Raw genomic sequence first — 16,842 nt, forward strand, 5'->3', positions numbered from 1 at the left:
GAAAGACACCTGATAAAAAGCACAAGCAAATCTTGAGCAAGATCACCTCCAGCCCCATGGGCTTTCATCAAGTGGCAGGAGAAGCAGGAACACGACATGAAAGGGAATGGAAGTCATTTTCACAGCAGCCCAGGATGTTGATGAAATCATGGAACCTCTAGAACCCTCTGAACTCTAAGCATCATAATACTTACCTACGTTAGGGCAGGGATAAAAGACCTTAATTAGTAAACATGGAGGGGCATGCTTCTAGAAGAGATAACAAGTGCATTGCTGGGACTGCACAGTCACGGCTGAGGAGAAGTGGCACCCATGGCCAGTCCCTTGCAGACTCATTGTACCCAGTGCATATGCCATGCGGCTGAGGGAAAAGCCAGTGCAATGCCATCAGCAATTCTGCTTCAGACCCACGTAAGCCTGACCAAGAGTTACAGAAACATTGAGCGCTGTGACGTGTGTTCTCTCTCTAGCTATTTGCAATAGTCTTCTATTTTCACTCTGGCTACAGTAAGCTTACCAAGTCGTGATTGAACCAGCTTGAAACCCCCGTTATATCATCATTTTTATCGGAATAAATTAGAGAGGCAGATATTGCATTAATGGTCTTCATATAAATTAATCAGCTGTACCATAAATATAAATATATACACTTATGTAAGTAAATATATACCTATACATATATGTATATAAAATCACATTGAATTTGGTAACCCCATTTTAAACGTGTTTTTATTCTGCTAGACTGACTCTAAAAAGAAATTAAAAATACCAGTTGCAGTAGGCCCTCTATAAACGACCTTTTAGATCAGTGATGGTGAACCTATGGCACGCGTGTCAGAGGTGACAGGCGAACTCATTTTTTGGGTTGATTTTTCTTTGTTAAATGGCATTTAAATACATAAAATAAATATCAAAAATATAAGTCTTTGTTTTACTATGGTTGCAAATATCAAAAAATTTCTATATGTGACACGGCACCAGAGTTAAGTTAGGGTTTTTCAAAATGCTGACACGCCGAGCTCAAAAGGTTTGCCATCACTGGTTTACATAATGGGGCTAAAAGTGACTCGGATAAAGAGGAGTTGAAGAATGTAATGAGAGCTACAAGGGTGCTAATTTCAGTACTTTAAATATATATATATAATTGATTTCAAAGAGAAAGGAAGAGGGAGAGAGAGACAGAAACATCAATGATGAGAAATCATTGATTGGCTGCCTCCTACACTCGCCACACTGGGAATAGAGCCTGCAACCCAGGCATATGCCCCTGGTTCATGAGTCGATGCTGAACCACTGAGCAACACTGGCCAGGCACTAATTTCAGTCCTTTATGGAATATGAGATAACAAAACTGACCTGAGGGCCCGGGGGCAGTGAGCATTCCCACATTTATATCACTACCCACTGACACAAACACATGAATGCCCCTTTGGAGGCTGGTATACCTGAATGCATATTATGTGCCAAGATATTTAAACAGGTTAAAATATATTTAGCTTCTCAAAAAATGCTTCTTTTGTATTAATTTTCATTACTGAGATGTAAGACATTCCAGTTGCAAAAATCTAAATCCCTACTCTTAATTATTTCCTTCTAAATTAAAACTTAAATCTAAAAGCTTTCTCTGCATTTTTTAATACAAGAGTTTGTTATTTAAAAAAAACAATAGGATCCTGTACTATTTCTATGCTACAGTATCATTTAGACAGGTTTATGTGGAGGAAATAATCAGCATTACAGCTTAAAATATAATTATGGTAACTACTTTATCTCTCTGATTACAATGTAAGAATAAAATCCTTTTTCTGTAGAAGACTGTGACTCACGTTCTCAGAATGGCACCTTCAGAGCAAAGGAATCTGAGTTTTCCATTATTACCAAGATGTTGTGAATTAACCATTAACGAACTTACTTTTATTTCACACACACACACAGTTGTGAAATACACATGCTCCAAAAAATCTTGCAATAGATAATCAAATGAATTATTTAACCAAAAAAAATCAACTTTCACAGAAATTAAAAAAAAAAAAGAACTGAGCTCACACATACATCCAATGCAAGAGAGAACTAGGATGTATTTCCATTAGATGAGAAACTCCTTGAAGGTAAAAACTATAAATTCTATGTTCTTAGTAGCATCTTGGTCCTAAACAAAGTAAAGAATCAAACCTAAGGAGGAAGAATGGTACAGCAGTTATGCGTCCAGTTTCTGAATCTGACTCAAATCATTGTTGATGTGACCAGGCCTCTTCCCTTTGCTTGAGCCTCTATTTTTATCCCTATAACAAGGGAATTACAATAAATTATTTTTAAATTGCGCCCTGCCTCTAAGACTCGATAATGGTTCTGATGAATGGCTTAGGCACTTCAGAAAAACCTTTCTAATATTTTCCCTTTGAAAACCTTTATCCAATATCCTTAAAAGACTTTACATATTAAACCATCAACAACTAAGGGCAGCAGAAATCCCATTGATGTCTACCATTCACTCAGTTAGATATTGCCTCTAACATTCATTCATTCACTCAAATAAATGTATATCCAGCATCAGCTATGTGCCAAACACATTCAGGGAGAGGACTTTAATTGTATTAGTCATCATTAATTTGAGACAGATATTTTTAAAAAGCAAAGAAAAGAACTACAAGAAACCCCTCTTTCTCAAAGAAGATTCAAACGTTTGAGTATCTTTTCAAATATCATTCCAAATACATATATCCTGAACAAGGCTAAAAAGTGATGGAAGCAAGCCAGGGCGTAAGGTGACCTCAGTCTCAAATCCTGTTGAGTATGATTTGTATTACAAGTAGCAGTTCTTATCATCATAGTATATAATACCACATGACATTTTCCTATTGTTTTCCATACAATAAAACTATCAACTGTTTGAAATCAAAGCTGAGTACAAAGGAGACATGATAGTCTTCTCCTTAATATATCTCTCTTCCATGCCTGTTTATATCAACCGCCTTGGAGTTCTGAGTTATTAGATACACATATCATGAAGCTTTTATTTAAAAAATAAAAGAAGCAGGGCACGGGGGGGGGGGGGGGAGAACAGCAAGTTGTTTCTTTTGATCAAAAGTCTCCCACAAGGAATTTAAAGAATTAAACAAGTGATAGCAAAATAAAAGGAAGGTCAAATATGGGGCCTATAGCAAACTAGATAGTTTCCATATGAACAACATATAAAGTTCAGTTTTTCAAGAACATATGTGTTTGCTCATTGGTTTAGGGAAAAAACTTTGAATGCTGTCTACTCCATATATACAGATCAAAATCAGATTGCTTAAGTGAACTATAAAATGCAAGAGAACATTGTTTATCCAATTCACAAACCCAAGAATTGCTGAGGGAGTTTAAATGTTTTCCATTTCTTCAGATTCTAGGGCAATACTGCACTGGTAGATGGCTTTTCATGTAAACGGCTCCAAACTTCATACACTCAACGTCTGATCCTGTTCCTTGCTATCCATGTCTATTTCATTTGCCCTCTGAATTGATTGATCCTGAATCTTTAAAGGTATTTTTGGACATCTTAAATCCTGTTGAGATTTAAATGTCATCACCTTCAAACAACTCCCATCAAATAAATCTCTTATTAATTCACATCAAATTAATCCAAAATGATCCCTTCTATTAACATATGCTCCAGAGCACAAAGCCTATTAATAGTCATCTGGACACTGCAACAAACCCAAGCCTCTCCGAGATAAAATGCACACTATTTAGATATCCTATTTCAAAGAGTTTCGATGCTGGCCCAAACACATTTTATTAGGCTCTTATTTCATCATGCTATGTTCTCTATATTTTAAATATCTCATTTCAAATGCACTAGCCTAGGTTAAAGATGATAGCCTGGTAATAATGTCAGATTTGCCAAAATCAGTCTCCGGATATCCATAAACATCTTAGAGAAAGAATTTCACTAACCATTTTATTTATATATGAAAATTACAAAACCTTTTTTTTTTTTTGGCCTTTAAAGACTTTATGATAGAAGTCCAAATGAATATATCAGAAAAAAAACGAAGCATGGGCCAATTTCACTAAATAGGATAACTAAAATAAACCAAGTATACTTGACGGATTATCAAAAGGAAAGGGGGGATTATTTCCCCTTTGGTAACAGGGGAGAGGCAAATGTATTAAAAGCTCTAATTTGAATAAGATCACAATTTCACTAAGCAAATTAAGAAATGCTACCATTCGTTTCCCCACATACATGTTGGTTTTTCTTTTGCTTTCCTCCCAAAAGAGAAAAAAAATTAAAATAATCTAAAATGACTACTGTCTATTCAGACAGATCACTTTGGCTCTGCGTGTGTACATGGGCCAGGCTCAGCATTATTCTTCTTCATTAAACTTAAGAGTATGTCAACTAATCCACGAGCCAAGAGCCAATATAAAACTTAAGTTCAAAAAAAACAGGTCATGGAAAAGTATAAATGCAACTTAGTCTACTGATGTTAGGATGCGATTAACATTTTATATATACATAAATTAAATTTCCACTGATAACCAAATGAATGAGCATGGTGCTTTGTAGGAATATCTTTGACTTTCCAGCATTTTCCGAAAAACATTAAAAGATGGCTTAATTTTAATATATTGATAATAATAATCTCCAATTATTACCTCAATCCAGCAATATAACTGGCTAACAGCTTTCTCAGTTCTCCCATAAAAAAAAAAAAATCTGTGTCAATCACTGCAAATCAATTTGACAAATTAATGCACATATACAGCACAGTGAATCTGAGGAAGGCATACCATGAAGATTCAATAGAATGCTCCCTGTCTTCACAGCACTGGTACGTCAAGTGTATTAGGCAAGAGTTTTGCTAATTTTCTTCAGAGTGCAACTAGATATAAGATTAAAACAAATGTTGTGAAAGCATAGTGAGTGCTTATACTAATAATACATATATGTAATTTAAACACACACGTATGTGTTAAATATAATGCAGCATTTAACATGATGTGATATTTAACATAATATCTAACATGGTATATATAACATTTATGTATATATGTGTTAAGTATATATATGTTACATAGCCAAAGTTAAGGGAAGGAAGTCTGTGACATGATATGCCACAGTTTTTGCTCATGAAATTGTGAAGGAATTCACAAACCACTGTGAGGACCCCTAAGGTACCACAAGCAGCAGCTTGAAAGGCCTCACCCATCTGAGGATCAATAAATAGACCAATGATTGAACCACAGGAGTGTCCAACAGGTGAGGCACACGTTCCATGAGAAATCACCAAACGCGTAAGGCAGTGAAAGGGAAGCCACACGCTCAGAATGTCGCTATCTAAGTTCCAGGAGGCCAGGGATCTCTGTTCTGCCTGTATTTTTAAAAGTCCATTTAAATTAATAAACAGTACTGATGGATAGCTTTCACACTGTGTAATGAATACACACTAATGACATGAAATCTGGTTTAGATATCACCCTGGTTAGTGCTAAATGCTTAATGTGACCAATTTAGCATCATTTTTCCTTCTGATACAATCAAATTATATACACACAGGTTGGAAGCATTTTTTTCTTTTGTTAAGTACATCGAAATTTTCCAAGGAAAACAGGCATTTTCTAAATGGAAAGCATTTTAAAAACGGGAAAGCAAGTTCTGGGAGTAGAATAGTTTAAACCACTTTTTCCTGACTCCTGGGATGAGAAAATTGTATATACATATACAAAAGAAAAAAGGAAGAAAAGGGTACATATGGGATTCCTTAATCATTTAGGTAGGTAATAGACTTAGAAATCTTCAGCTGTAAGAACTTTTTTTTGAATAAACTATTATTTCAAGACATTCAGCCTCTGCCCAAGTTTAGCCAGGCTCTGTTGTAGATTTTACTGTGGTAACTATTTAAGCACACATGACAAGAAATTCAAAAACCTACATTCTTCCTATGATATTAGCTCCCCACAATGAAATGTAAGGCAGTTCTTTGGTCATATTGAGTTTAGTAGACACTGTACACTTTGAATCCCTTTTCAGAAATCCACAATGTATGTTAGTGACCATCGCTCTGAACAGTCCCAGGGTTCATTGAATGGGGAGTCTGCTCTATTTGATCCAGATTTGCCAATATCAACCAGCTTCATGATGTCGCTTACCTGTTGAGAAGGAGATGCTGCTCTAAGCAGGAATTTTCAAGGAAGAAAATTACTAATTTTAAAGCTTATGTAATATTTTTAAATGAAGTAGTATTTCTTCATTAACTTGGCAAGAAAACTAACATGCTTTGATCTGGAGTGGACCATTTTAAAGGATCTGTTTTGTAAGTGTGTTTGTTTTCCCCAGCGTTGTTATAAACATTAAAAGATCTGGATCCATTATCATGAAAGATTTAGAGTCAGTATTTGAAAAGAATGTGTAATGGCAGAGGATTATAGCTATGATAGAAAAGTGAGTGAAAAAGACAGGAGATAAACACCTCTGTACAATATGATCACAGAGGTCCAAATTATACATGCATAAACATATATGGGTATAAGCTCAATGTTATCAAATCCCAGAAGATTACACATATCCAGGTTACCCCTAAGCCCCCACAGCTCCTACTTTATTCATTCACCTAGAGTAGCAATTTTCAACCTTATCTCATGGCACAGATAAACTAATTACTAAAATTCTGCATCACACCAAAAATAGAGTATATATTTTTTGCCAATATGACCAAAAAAATTGGTCTAATATTTTGATTCATTCACAATGGACAGCTATTGTTGTGTTGGCTGTTGTCATTCTTTTATTTGACAACCTAAGGGAAAAGAAGTCAGTGCCCTGACTAAATAGTCAGGTATTGCATGTTTTAAAAATTCTGGCGACACACCAGTGTGCGGCGGCACACCAGTTGAAAATTGCTGACCTAAGGAGAAAGAATAGCAATTTGATGCATACGTGTAGGGCTGTGGAATTAAGTTAAAAATTAGCTCAGTCATTAAATATTTGTTATAAGTAATTTAATCAGTCTTTACATTTGAGTCGAATATAAGAATCTATCTAAACGCACGCACGCACGCACGCACACACGCGTGCACACACACACACCTTTAAAAAGATTTTCACTGCCTCCACCCCAATTAGTAATTCCTTTTCTCCATCAATCTTATGGTAGACAACTGTCATAACAGACCAAAAGAAATATATTCCAGATACAGGTATTTGATAAATATATAAAAATAAATAAAACCTTGTCTTTTTTGTTGTTGTCAATCCTCACCTGAGGTTATTTTTTCCATTGATTTTTAGAGAGAGTGTAAGGGAGGGAGGAAGGGAGGGAGAGAGAGAGATGTGAAGGAGACACATCGACTGGCTGCCTCCACAGGAGCCCTTACTAGGGCAGGATCTAACCTGCAACCCAGGTACTTGCCCTTGACCAGGAATCAAACTTGCAATCCTTTGGTGCAAGGGCTGGTGCTCTAACCACTGAGCAATGCTGACCAGGGCAATAAAACGTTGTATTTTAAAGGAACAGGCTGGGACAGAACGGATTATAGGAAAATCTCAAATATCAGGATCAGACTCCTACAACTTAAGAAAACCAGAATGACATAAAACGAGAAATTTAATTCATTTTTTAATTGGTTGATTTGAGTGCGGGGGGCCGGGAGGGGTAAGGGGGAGGGAAGAGAAAGAGAGAGAGAAATAGAGGAAGGGAGAAAGAGAAATATTGATTTGTTGTTTCACTTATTCATGCATGCATTGCTTCTTGTATGTGCCCTGGCCGGAGATCAAACCATAGCCTTGGCGCATGGGGACAACGTTGACGTTCTAACTAACTGAGCTACCTGGTCAGGGCCTCAGAAGTTCAATTTAAAAGTGCAGGCACACACACATATTCACAAGAATGCTCATAACATCATTTTTTGAATTGGCAAAACTGGAAACAAAATAAATGAAGATCAGTATTAGAACAAAGTATGTACAAAAGTCCTTACTGGATAAATATGTTATTAGCATATTTCAAAATTTCTGCATATTGCTTAAAATATGATTTAAAATATTAAAAAATTGTGGCATATTACTGTGCAACAGAATGCACAGTCATACAGCTGAATATTATAGTGCAAACCAAATACAACAACATGAATGAATTTCACAAATGAGATGTTCAGTGTGAGACATCAGACAGGAAAGAATGATTTTTAAATACATGTGAATGCTGTATTTCAATTCATGTAATGTTCAAAACAAGCAGAACTAACCTAAAGTGTGAGCAATCAAGAGAGTGATTAATTCCTGGGAGAGAGAAGGGAACACAGAACAGGAGGGGACCCTAAGAGGTGTCCCTTTGTTGGCACGAGAGATAGTTACACAGGGTATTTATTTCGTAATAAATTCACTAAGCTACACACTTATGTTATGATCTGTGCATTGTGTTAGCAAAAGAGAGGGTGCATGTGTGTGCGTTGTGTGTGTGCATGTGTGTGCATTTGTGTGTGTGTGTGAGATGTTTTTCAGTTGCTTTTCAGGAACCAGGGAGTAATAAATGGAGAAGGAAACTTTTAGCTGCCATTTTTTGATGGGCAAACCAAGCCATTCAATGGAATGGAGAGTTGTCATTCACTACTCGGGCCACTCAGAGCCCGGATGTGCCAAAGTAGGCAACAAGGCAATAGAAGAAAGAAGAGAAATGGAAAAAATGAAGCGTTCTGGGCAAAAGAGATTTGAACGGGTACAAGGATTCAAAAAAGATTGGAGTCAAAAACAAGAACCAAAAGCAAGAGACGTGCTCTGAAGGGAAAGACAGTAGAGACAAGTAAACGAGAGGAAAGCCCTGTCTTTGATTCTGCTGCTGGCAGGGGTGGTGTCAAAGGCGGCAAAGCACAGACACATATCTATAGTTATTAAATGTCTCACTAGAAAACACTACATCAGTCAGACCACAGAGACAAACTAAGTTAAGAGAACTAACATGTTGTTGTTGGTACCTATTAGGTACCAGCCATGGGCTTCGTGGCTCACATAATTCTCTCACTTAATCCTCACTAAAGCCTGCAAGGAATCTATGAGCCCTATTTTTACAAATGAGAAAACTGGAACTAATAAGGAGATAAAGTAACCTGTTTACCTTAGAAAACTGGATGGAATAGATGAAAAACAGCCAAACACACACACACGCACACACACACACACACAGCATAAAACTGTACTTTTCTCAGACAATTCACACATCTAAATTTTGAATTCTATATAATAAAAGCCTAATATGCAAATCTACTGAACGGCGGAATGACAGGTTGCACAATGACCACCAGGGGGCAGATGCTCAATGCAGGAGCTGACCCCTGCTTGCAGGCCCCAGGCCAGCCAAGGCAGAGGCCACCGGCCCCCCTACCCCAGATCGCCCCACCAGTCACCCCACAGATCAGCCCTGATTGCCGGCCAGGCCTAGGGACCCTGCCCATGCACGAATTTCTTGCATGGGGCCTCTAGTATTCTTATAAGGCTAAATAAATGATGGGTTTAGTAAATGAAGTGTGGCAGATTCTACCTTCATCTAAAGTAGTTGTTCTCTTGCCGAACCGGTTTGGCTCAGTGGATAGAGCGTCGGCCTGCGGACTAAAGGGTCCCAGGTTTGATTCCAGTCAAGGGCATGTACCTTGGTTGTGGGCACATCCCCAGTGGGGGGTGTGCAGGAGGCAGCTGATTGATCTCTCTCATCAATGTTTCTAACTCTCTATTCCTCTCCCTTCTTCTCTGTAAAAAAAGCAATAAAATATATTTTAAAAAAATAAAGTAGTTGTTCTCAATCTATGTAAAAAGGTATGCCATCTTACAATACGAATAATAATAGCTGCTTCTCATCTTGCATAAAAAAGATAAGTTAATAGGTAAAATTCTATCTATGGTAAACTTTCCACCTGGTTAATATTTCTGAAGACTTTGGCTTCTCTATTATCACATGCCTGCTAAAAGAATAAGTGAACAAGGGACACACAAACATTAACAGAGAAACTTAAAATATTATTTCTTGAAACTATTTCATGTGGCATTTAATATTTGCTTTGTAGGTACAAGCAGACATAAAATACAATCATATTTTAGCCTACAGAAATGTCTGTGACTTTCACACAATTTTTTTTACTGCCTGATATGATAGTGCCAATAGTCCTGTAGTTTCTTATTATAAGCAATATTAAATATAATCATTATATTCTACAGTTGTATCCATTTATATATTAATATACTAATGTGTATGTGCATATATATATATTTATTTAATATCGATCTCTTCCCAAAAGCTTCATATTCTGACACATTTAATCCTCAATTAGGTTATTGTTTACTATGCCATGAATGCTGATTATTAATGACTTACAAATCTTCCACTGTTGTTCATCAGCTTGGAAAATAAAGTACCAAAGCAACATCGGATATCACATATACATTCTGCATATGGGCATAGCCACTTCGTACTAAAATTTCTAATCCATTAATTCATTCCTACAATATATTACGTTTATTGAGCATGTAATGTTTAAAACAATGTTGCTGAAGACCAAAAGGAGAAGAAATTTTAAGAGAAATTATTGCTTTCTAAGAAACACCCTTCCTCTGTCAAAGCAATAAGGATTACAGTCAATATCTTAGTAGCAATACAGGATGAGAGAGGATTTCACACCAAACTCATCCATGAGAACAGTAAGTGTCCTTGAAGGCAAACAGTAAGTCCTAAATGTCTGCTGTTATTTTTAACAAGTACTATTTCCACAGTTTCCTTAACTCATAATAGAATAATGCGATCAACAGCATTGGAAACTTTTAGGGAGCTGATAGTGGAGACGATCCTGCAGGAGAAATTAGAAATGAGAAGAAGAAAAAAAAAGCTGAGAAAGAATAAAAACTACGTTGAAGTAAACAGAAGTAAGAGAAACAAAGGGTTGCTCTCCAGTATAAACATATGTCAAGGGACATTGACAAATCTGAGGGAGGGGGAAGATCAAATAAATGCTAATGAAAGGAAACGCGACTTTTGGTGGTTGAGCACGCAATAGAGCATACGCATACTGAATTATAATGTTGTACACCTGACATGTATAGAATGGTATTAACCACTAATACATACACGCATGCGTTGATATCTGGGTTATTAACGTATACGGTTATAAAGTTTAATAAGTTAGAATCTTGAATCCCAGTTGATGAAGCTGGAGTACTTGTAGAAACAGGAACCCACTTTAAGTTTCTAATAGAATTAGAAAACTAAACGAGAGGTGATGTGAAGTGCACACGGAGGAAAGGTGAAAAATGAAGGATGCCATATATCTTTAAAAAAGCAACTGCTTCAACTCTGATCATAAATGAAAGAAGAATTGTTTTAAAAACTGAGGAAGCCCTAACCGGTTTGGCTCAATGGATAGAGCGTCGGCCTGCGGACTCAAGGGTCCCAGGTTTGATTCCGATCAAGGGCATGTACCTTGGTTGCGGGCACATACCCAGTAGGGGGTGTGCAGGAGGCAGCTCATCGATGTTTCTCTCTCATTGATGTTTCTAATTCTCTATCCCTCTCCCTTCCTCTCTGTAAAAAAATCAATAAAATATATTTTAAAAAAAATTCAGGAATATCTTACAAGTTCAGATGAAAAGATAGGGTTATGAGGGTACATTTATGAGAAAATTTAATACATGGGCCTTGATTCTGGATTATTAATGCTACTGGATTATTTAGACATTTATGTGTGACTGTATCTTGGGTAGTTTAAATTGGAGTAACATTTATTAACGTTCTATTTTCTCCTTCAATATTTATGTTCCTGCCTGGATAGTGTTCCCCCCTGTGGTCATTCATATTGATATTCTCAAGTAAAGTACCTATAAATGAGTAGGTGCTGTTTAGTAAATATTTAGGGAGTGAACTTATTGAAGTTTAGTAAAATACGGTTAGTGAAGCTTATTGAAAAGACAAAAAGAGTTAATCAATGTACTTAGCTATTTGACACCCATTGGTTTGTTTCTGAAGTGCCTGCTCATCCTTGCCGGTTTATCTTAGCCCTGTCCATCCTAATCGCTCCCACCTTGTAAGGTCTTAGACCTACAGCATTTTAAGGAGTTTTCCAAAGTAACTTAAAAGCAAGCCTTCCAAAATGATCCCAGATCTTTCTAGTCTAATTGGGAGCTCACTCAGAACTGGGTGGAAAACTCATTGATAATCCAACTAGTACATTTGGATCCATGTAAATCAGTAGTTAAAATAATGGCCAGAGAAGGGTGAGGGATTAAGAAGTACAAACTGTTACAGAATAGTCACAGGGATGTAAATTACAGCACGAGTAATATAGTCAATAATGGCCTATTAACTATGTAGGGGGTACTTGAAATATTGGGGAGATCATTTTGTATACCCAATATGCTATATATCGGAACCTAATACAGAGTAATAGTGAATGTAAACTGTAATTGAGAACTTTTTTACAAAATCACAATAAAAAACAAAGAATATAGCTCACTTTAATTTTAAAAAATACCATTTAACTAATGGAATTTAAGACTGATTATATCTATATCTATCTATCTACCTATTGACATATATATATATGAATCAAGTCCCATGTTATTAAATTTTCTCAAATATTAAAAAAATAAATAAAGTAAAATAAACTAAGAAGACCTCAACACAACACTCTCCTTTATTTCCAGCCGGATCTATACAGAGAAAAACTTGGCAGGCCTCATATTTAGGTACTAAATGTTCATCTAAGATTCCATTTTAAAGTACTACTTCCTGGAAACTATTCAAGTCCCCCAATTCCCCCCATCCTGATGGTATTTGTTTTTAAAGAAGAACTCCAAAATCAGGTCATTTTTTTTCGGCAAAAGTTCATTTTCTTTGTGCCCATCCAGAACAATTACTCTAAGGCTCTGCAGCGGAGAACCTACAACATGAGCACAAAGACTAGAATGGGCTGACCTGAGGACTTGCGGTAAGGCCATGAAGGTACCTTTAGGCACAAGCCAACAGCATTTTTAGCCAAAAAACCTGGCACAGCTCTCAAATTTGAGATAATAGTTCTTGCCAAAAGTTGTGGGCAGAGATCTCCTTGTACTTCCAAAAGCAACAGCTGGCAAAACGACCCCTTTTTTATTCTCGGTTGGACAGAATAAATGAGAAATGCACACACTTAACACAGACACACACACAGTTACACACACACTACAAGGACCACAGAAGCGTATAAACCAAAAGCAAGAATGGTGATGGCCAGGTCTTTATCCTCTTTGAAATTATCTGTATTGTCTTAATTTATTATAAAAATAAGTATAACTTGTCTACTTTACAAAGTTATTTTCTAGAAGGAATGAAAAGAGACGAGGATACAAATTCAATTCATAAGACAACAGACATTGGACTAGATTGTAAAAGGCAGTGACCATAATGGTTGGTATACTCCACATCCTTCCCCAATAGACTATGAGTTCGCAGCAGCAGCACACGGAGTGAGGACTCTCTATATGTCGAATGAAGAGGGACATCCAGCTACCAGCAATTATTGGGAGCAACAGGTACTTTGTGAACAGGTAAATTCAAAATCGCTATTAGGCCGACAAACATTGTTGCATTGGAAAAAAAAAGTGAATTGGACCATACTTCGTCTTTTGAAAGAGTCACTGAATTTTCTGTTCAAATCAGTGTTTCTCTTAAATAGTTTTTATACTTAAAAGTACAGTGTAAATCACTGACTGGCAGCACAGTGTCTGATGGCTATGTCACTTCATGAGGAAAGGATTGCATACAAAAGCCTTGTGTCTTTTAACGAACTACAAGCCCCTAACTTCTTAGTTCCACAGTCTGTTACCAGGGAATGTTATAAGTATCGGTAAGATTGGGAAATATGATTTAAATATAATCATATTTGCATCTCATTTAATTATTGACTTTATAATTGCTTTTAGAGAAAACAATAACCTTTATAAAAGGCATTTCGTGAAAATTCATGATGAATTATTAATTTTATGTGCATCCCTCTCCTACTTTCCAACTATACATGTTAAATGAAAAAAGAGAGACAGCCTCATTAGTGAAATAATAAAACAATATTATCTGAATTTGAAAAAGGTTCTCTTTTTTCATGATGGAGAATATACAGTCCATCAAACCTCAGAGGGAAGGCAGGAGAGGGTGGGAGTAAGGGGGAGAGATCAACCAAAGGACTTGTATGCATGCATATAAGCCTAACCAATGGACACAGACACCAGGGGGGTGAGGGCATGAGTGGGGGGGGGGCAATGGGGGGATAAGGACACATATGTAATACCTTAATCAATAAAGAAAAGAAAATAATATACATGTTTTTCTAAATCACTGAATAAAATAAACTCTCTCTGCACTCCCTAGCTCTTCCCATCCCATGCCTTTCAAATTCTTTGCAACAGCAAAATGATGAGCAACAATTTCTAAGCTTTAAAGGGACATAGTCAAGCCTATCATGCATAATGAAATCCACCAGTTTATTAGAGTTCATAGCAGCAAGGATATCATAGTGCCAGTATGAATTTTCATAAGAGACCAAGTTTCTGGGAAAGGCCATGGAAATGAATTGTTGATAACGAATCTATCGTATCAAAGATTGTCCACAGTACATGTTCCAAAGGTTTGAAAGCGATATAACTTCACTTCACCTCCTTGACTTCTCACGTGCTCATAAATGTTAATGGATGGACTCTATGTTCAAACTGGGAGTGGATCCCATAAGCGGTAAACTGCTGTACTGGATACTTAAGGTGCAAGAGGTAATAACTCTTTTGTTCATACCCACTCTCCCTTCTTTAGGAGGTAAGTGGCTGAGGTTCAGAGTCGGACAAGGAGACTTATTGATTTATCCAGGTACTTAAGCTCAGGCAGTCTTGGGCAATTTAACTAAACTCAATATTACTGCCTAACTTGGGGGATGGGGTGCAGTGGGAACAGTCTGGATTTATTTGCAGCAAGTTTTCTGTATAACTTAAAATATTTCTGAAGAAATATGGTAAAGCGATTCTCCTTCTGGAACTAGATCCAATGACACTGTCACATTAACTCACAGCTTGTTAAATACTGTGCAATCTTTCTATAACATTCTTTGTTATGAGACTAGAATCAGCATATGGGAATTGCTCTTTTCCTGCTAAACTGAAGTCATTACTAACTACTCATCTGTGACATGTACTCGTTCTTGTAACCAGGGATTTTAGCTTCACAAAATTTAGAAACTGCCACATTGTTTCTTGGCATCGCTTTCAAATGTGACATCATTTAAATTTTGGAAAACTCTGCTATAGCAAATACACTCATGGGTTCTGGATTAAAGATTGCCCAAAAGGGGCAGCAGGTTCTCTGTAGGGACCAACCACAGTTCATTCTTTCAATCCATACCTTCACATGCCTTTCATTAGAGGCACATGGAATTACAATGAGCTCACAAATGCATTTCAAAATGGGTTATCAAATTACCAGAATATAGAAATGACTTCCAGTTACTTAAAATCTGTATTGAAACACAACTGTGATATGGAGAGAGGTAAAGCTCATTTTCAGTTTACTTAATTTCCAAAGTCTAAGGCATAGGAGTATTTTTAAGTATGCATATTTATTATCAAGTACTATATGCATGTATACCCATAAATACAATATAAATACAAATACAGATATAAACCTACTGACTCATTACTGACAAAGTAAACAGGGAACTGTGTCTAAATGATAAAGAAGTTTTCAGAAAATCAGTATCACTCAGGCCCTCTGAAAGTCTCATTTTTGGAAATTCTTGGGTGATTTCTGGAACTTCCTCCATTATTTGAATACTTGCATAAAAAGAGAAATTCTAGTCTTCTCATCAATGCACTGTAAGCCTTTAGTTATGGAGCTTGCAAATTTTGTTCCCAAGTATAATTCCACAGCAGCATTTGCCAGCAAACATTTAGTACTAGTACTCTGTCAATAGTGACCTCTTTTTTATCAAATCAAAAGTAATTTCAACGGTCTGCTGTATATTCCCCTAGAAAATATGAATGACATCTCATGTGTCACTGTTAGGAAAATAGTTAGAACTTCTAACCTTAAAAAAACCCAACTTGTTAATTTTAATCATTTTGTTATTTCTTTAACAGACATATTTTGTAAATAAGTAACACTTTATCTCTGATGTTAAAAAGCCTGCTTACCTCTGGCAAAGGGAAAAAATACACACACACACACACACACACACACACACACAAACACACATACACGTAACTTGGAAATCTAGGACATGTGGTTGCAAGTGACGCCTCGGAATCACTGTACCATACACCACAATCTACAGAGGCTATGAAATCACATGACTATTTATTATTCTCCTGCGGAAAAACTGAGTGACCTCAGTGGTAACAAATCATTTTTATTCACAGAGTGCTTATAATCATGTGGCACATATCCCATATATGAAAAAAAAAATACATTCTGAAACGTCCAGAGAGAATAACTCAATATTATCTGTGAGATACTACTCAGGAGAGGGTCTGATGCATTCTGACAAAGTTACCACAACCTATTGACAAAGAATGCAACGATGAATTCTGAAGGGGAATTTTGTAAGACTCATATGGGAGGAGAAGAAATTTTATGAGATTAATACAAAAAGTAAGCTATGATGGGAAATCTCTGGCTTTCAGAAAGTTACGTTTTAAGAAATGTCCTGTATTAAAATGAAGTACTAATACAAATACAATTTAAAATAAAAATGGAGGCATGGGTCATTAATAACCCAAAGAATAAGTCACAAATAAACGATGTGGGGGGAAAAATAAACCAAAAACATGTCTTTTAGTAACTTTAACAATTCAGAGCGGCCTTGAAC

The 16,842-nt window shown here is 36.5% G+C and overlaps 1 protein-coding gene across 8 annotated transcripts in view; it reads right to left on the reverse strand.

The window, feature by feature from the left end:
* TRPS1 (transcriptional repressor GATA binding 1) overlaps nt 1–16,842 on the reverse strand; it is a 230,466-nt gene that overhangs the window by 189,314 nt on the left and 24,310 nt on the right. Inside the window, exon 1 of one of the 8 annotated variants that reach the window (XM_036338102.1) lies at nt 47–224. The exons of the other annotated variants lie outside the window; for them this stretch is intronic. The gene's annotated coding sequence lies outside the window, so the exon portion shown is untranslated. Of the gene's footprint in view, nt 1–46; nt 225–16,842 lie in introns of those variants that run through there. 8 annotated transcript variants of the gene reach the window in all.

This window comes from Myotis myotis, unplaced genomic scaffold (assembly GCF_014108235.1).
Source record: "Myotis myotis isolate mMyoMyo1 unplaced genomic scaffold, mMyoMyo1.p scaffold_m19_p_16, whole genome shotgun sequence".
In the NCBI taxonomy this organism is placed as follows: domain Eukaryota; kingdom Metazoa; phylum Chordata; class Mammalia; order Chiroptera; family Vespertilionidae; genus Myotis; species Myotis myotis.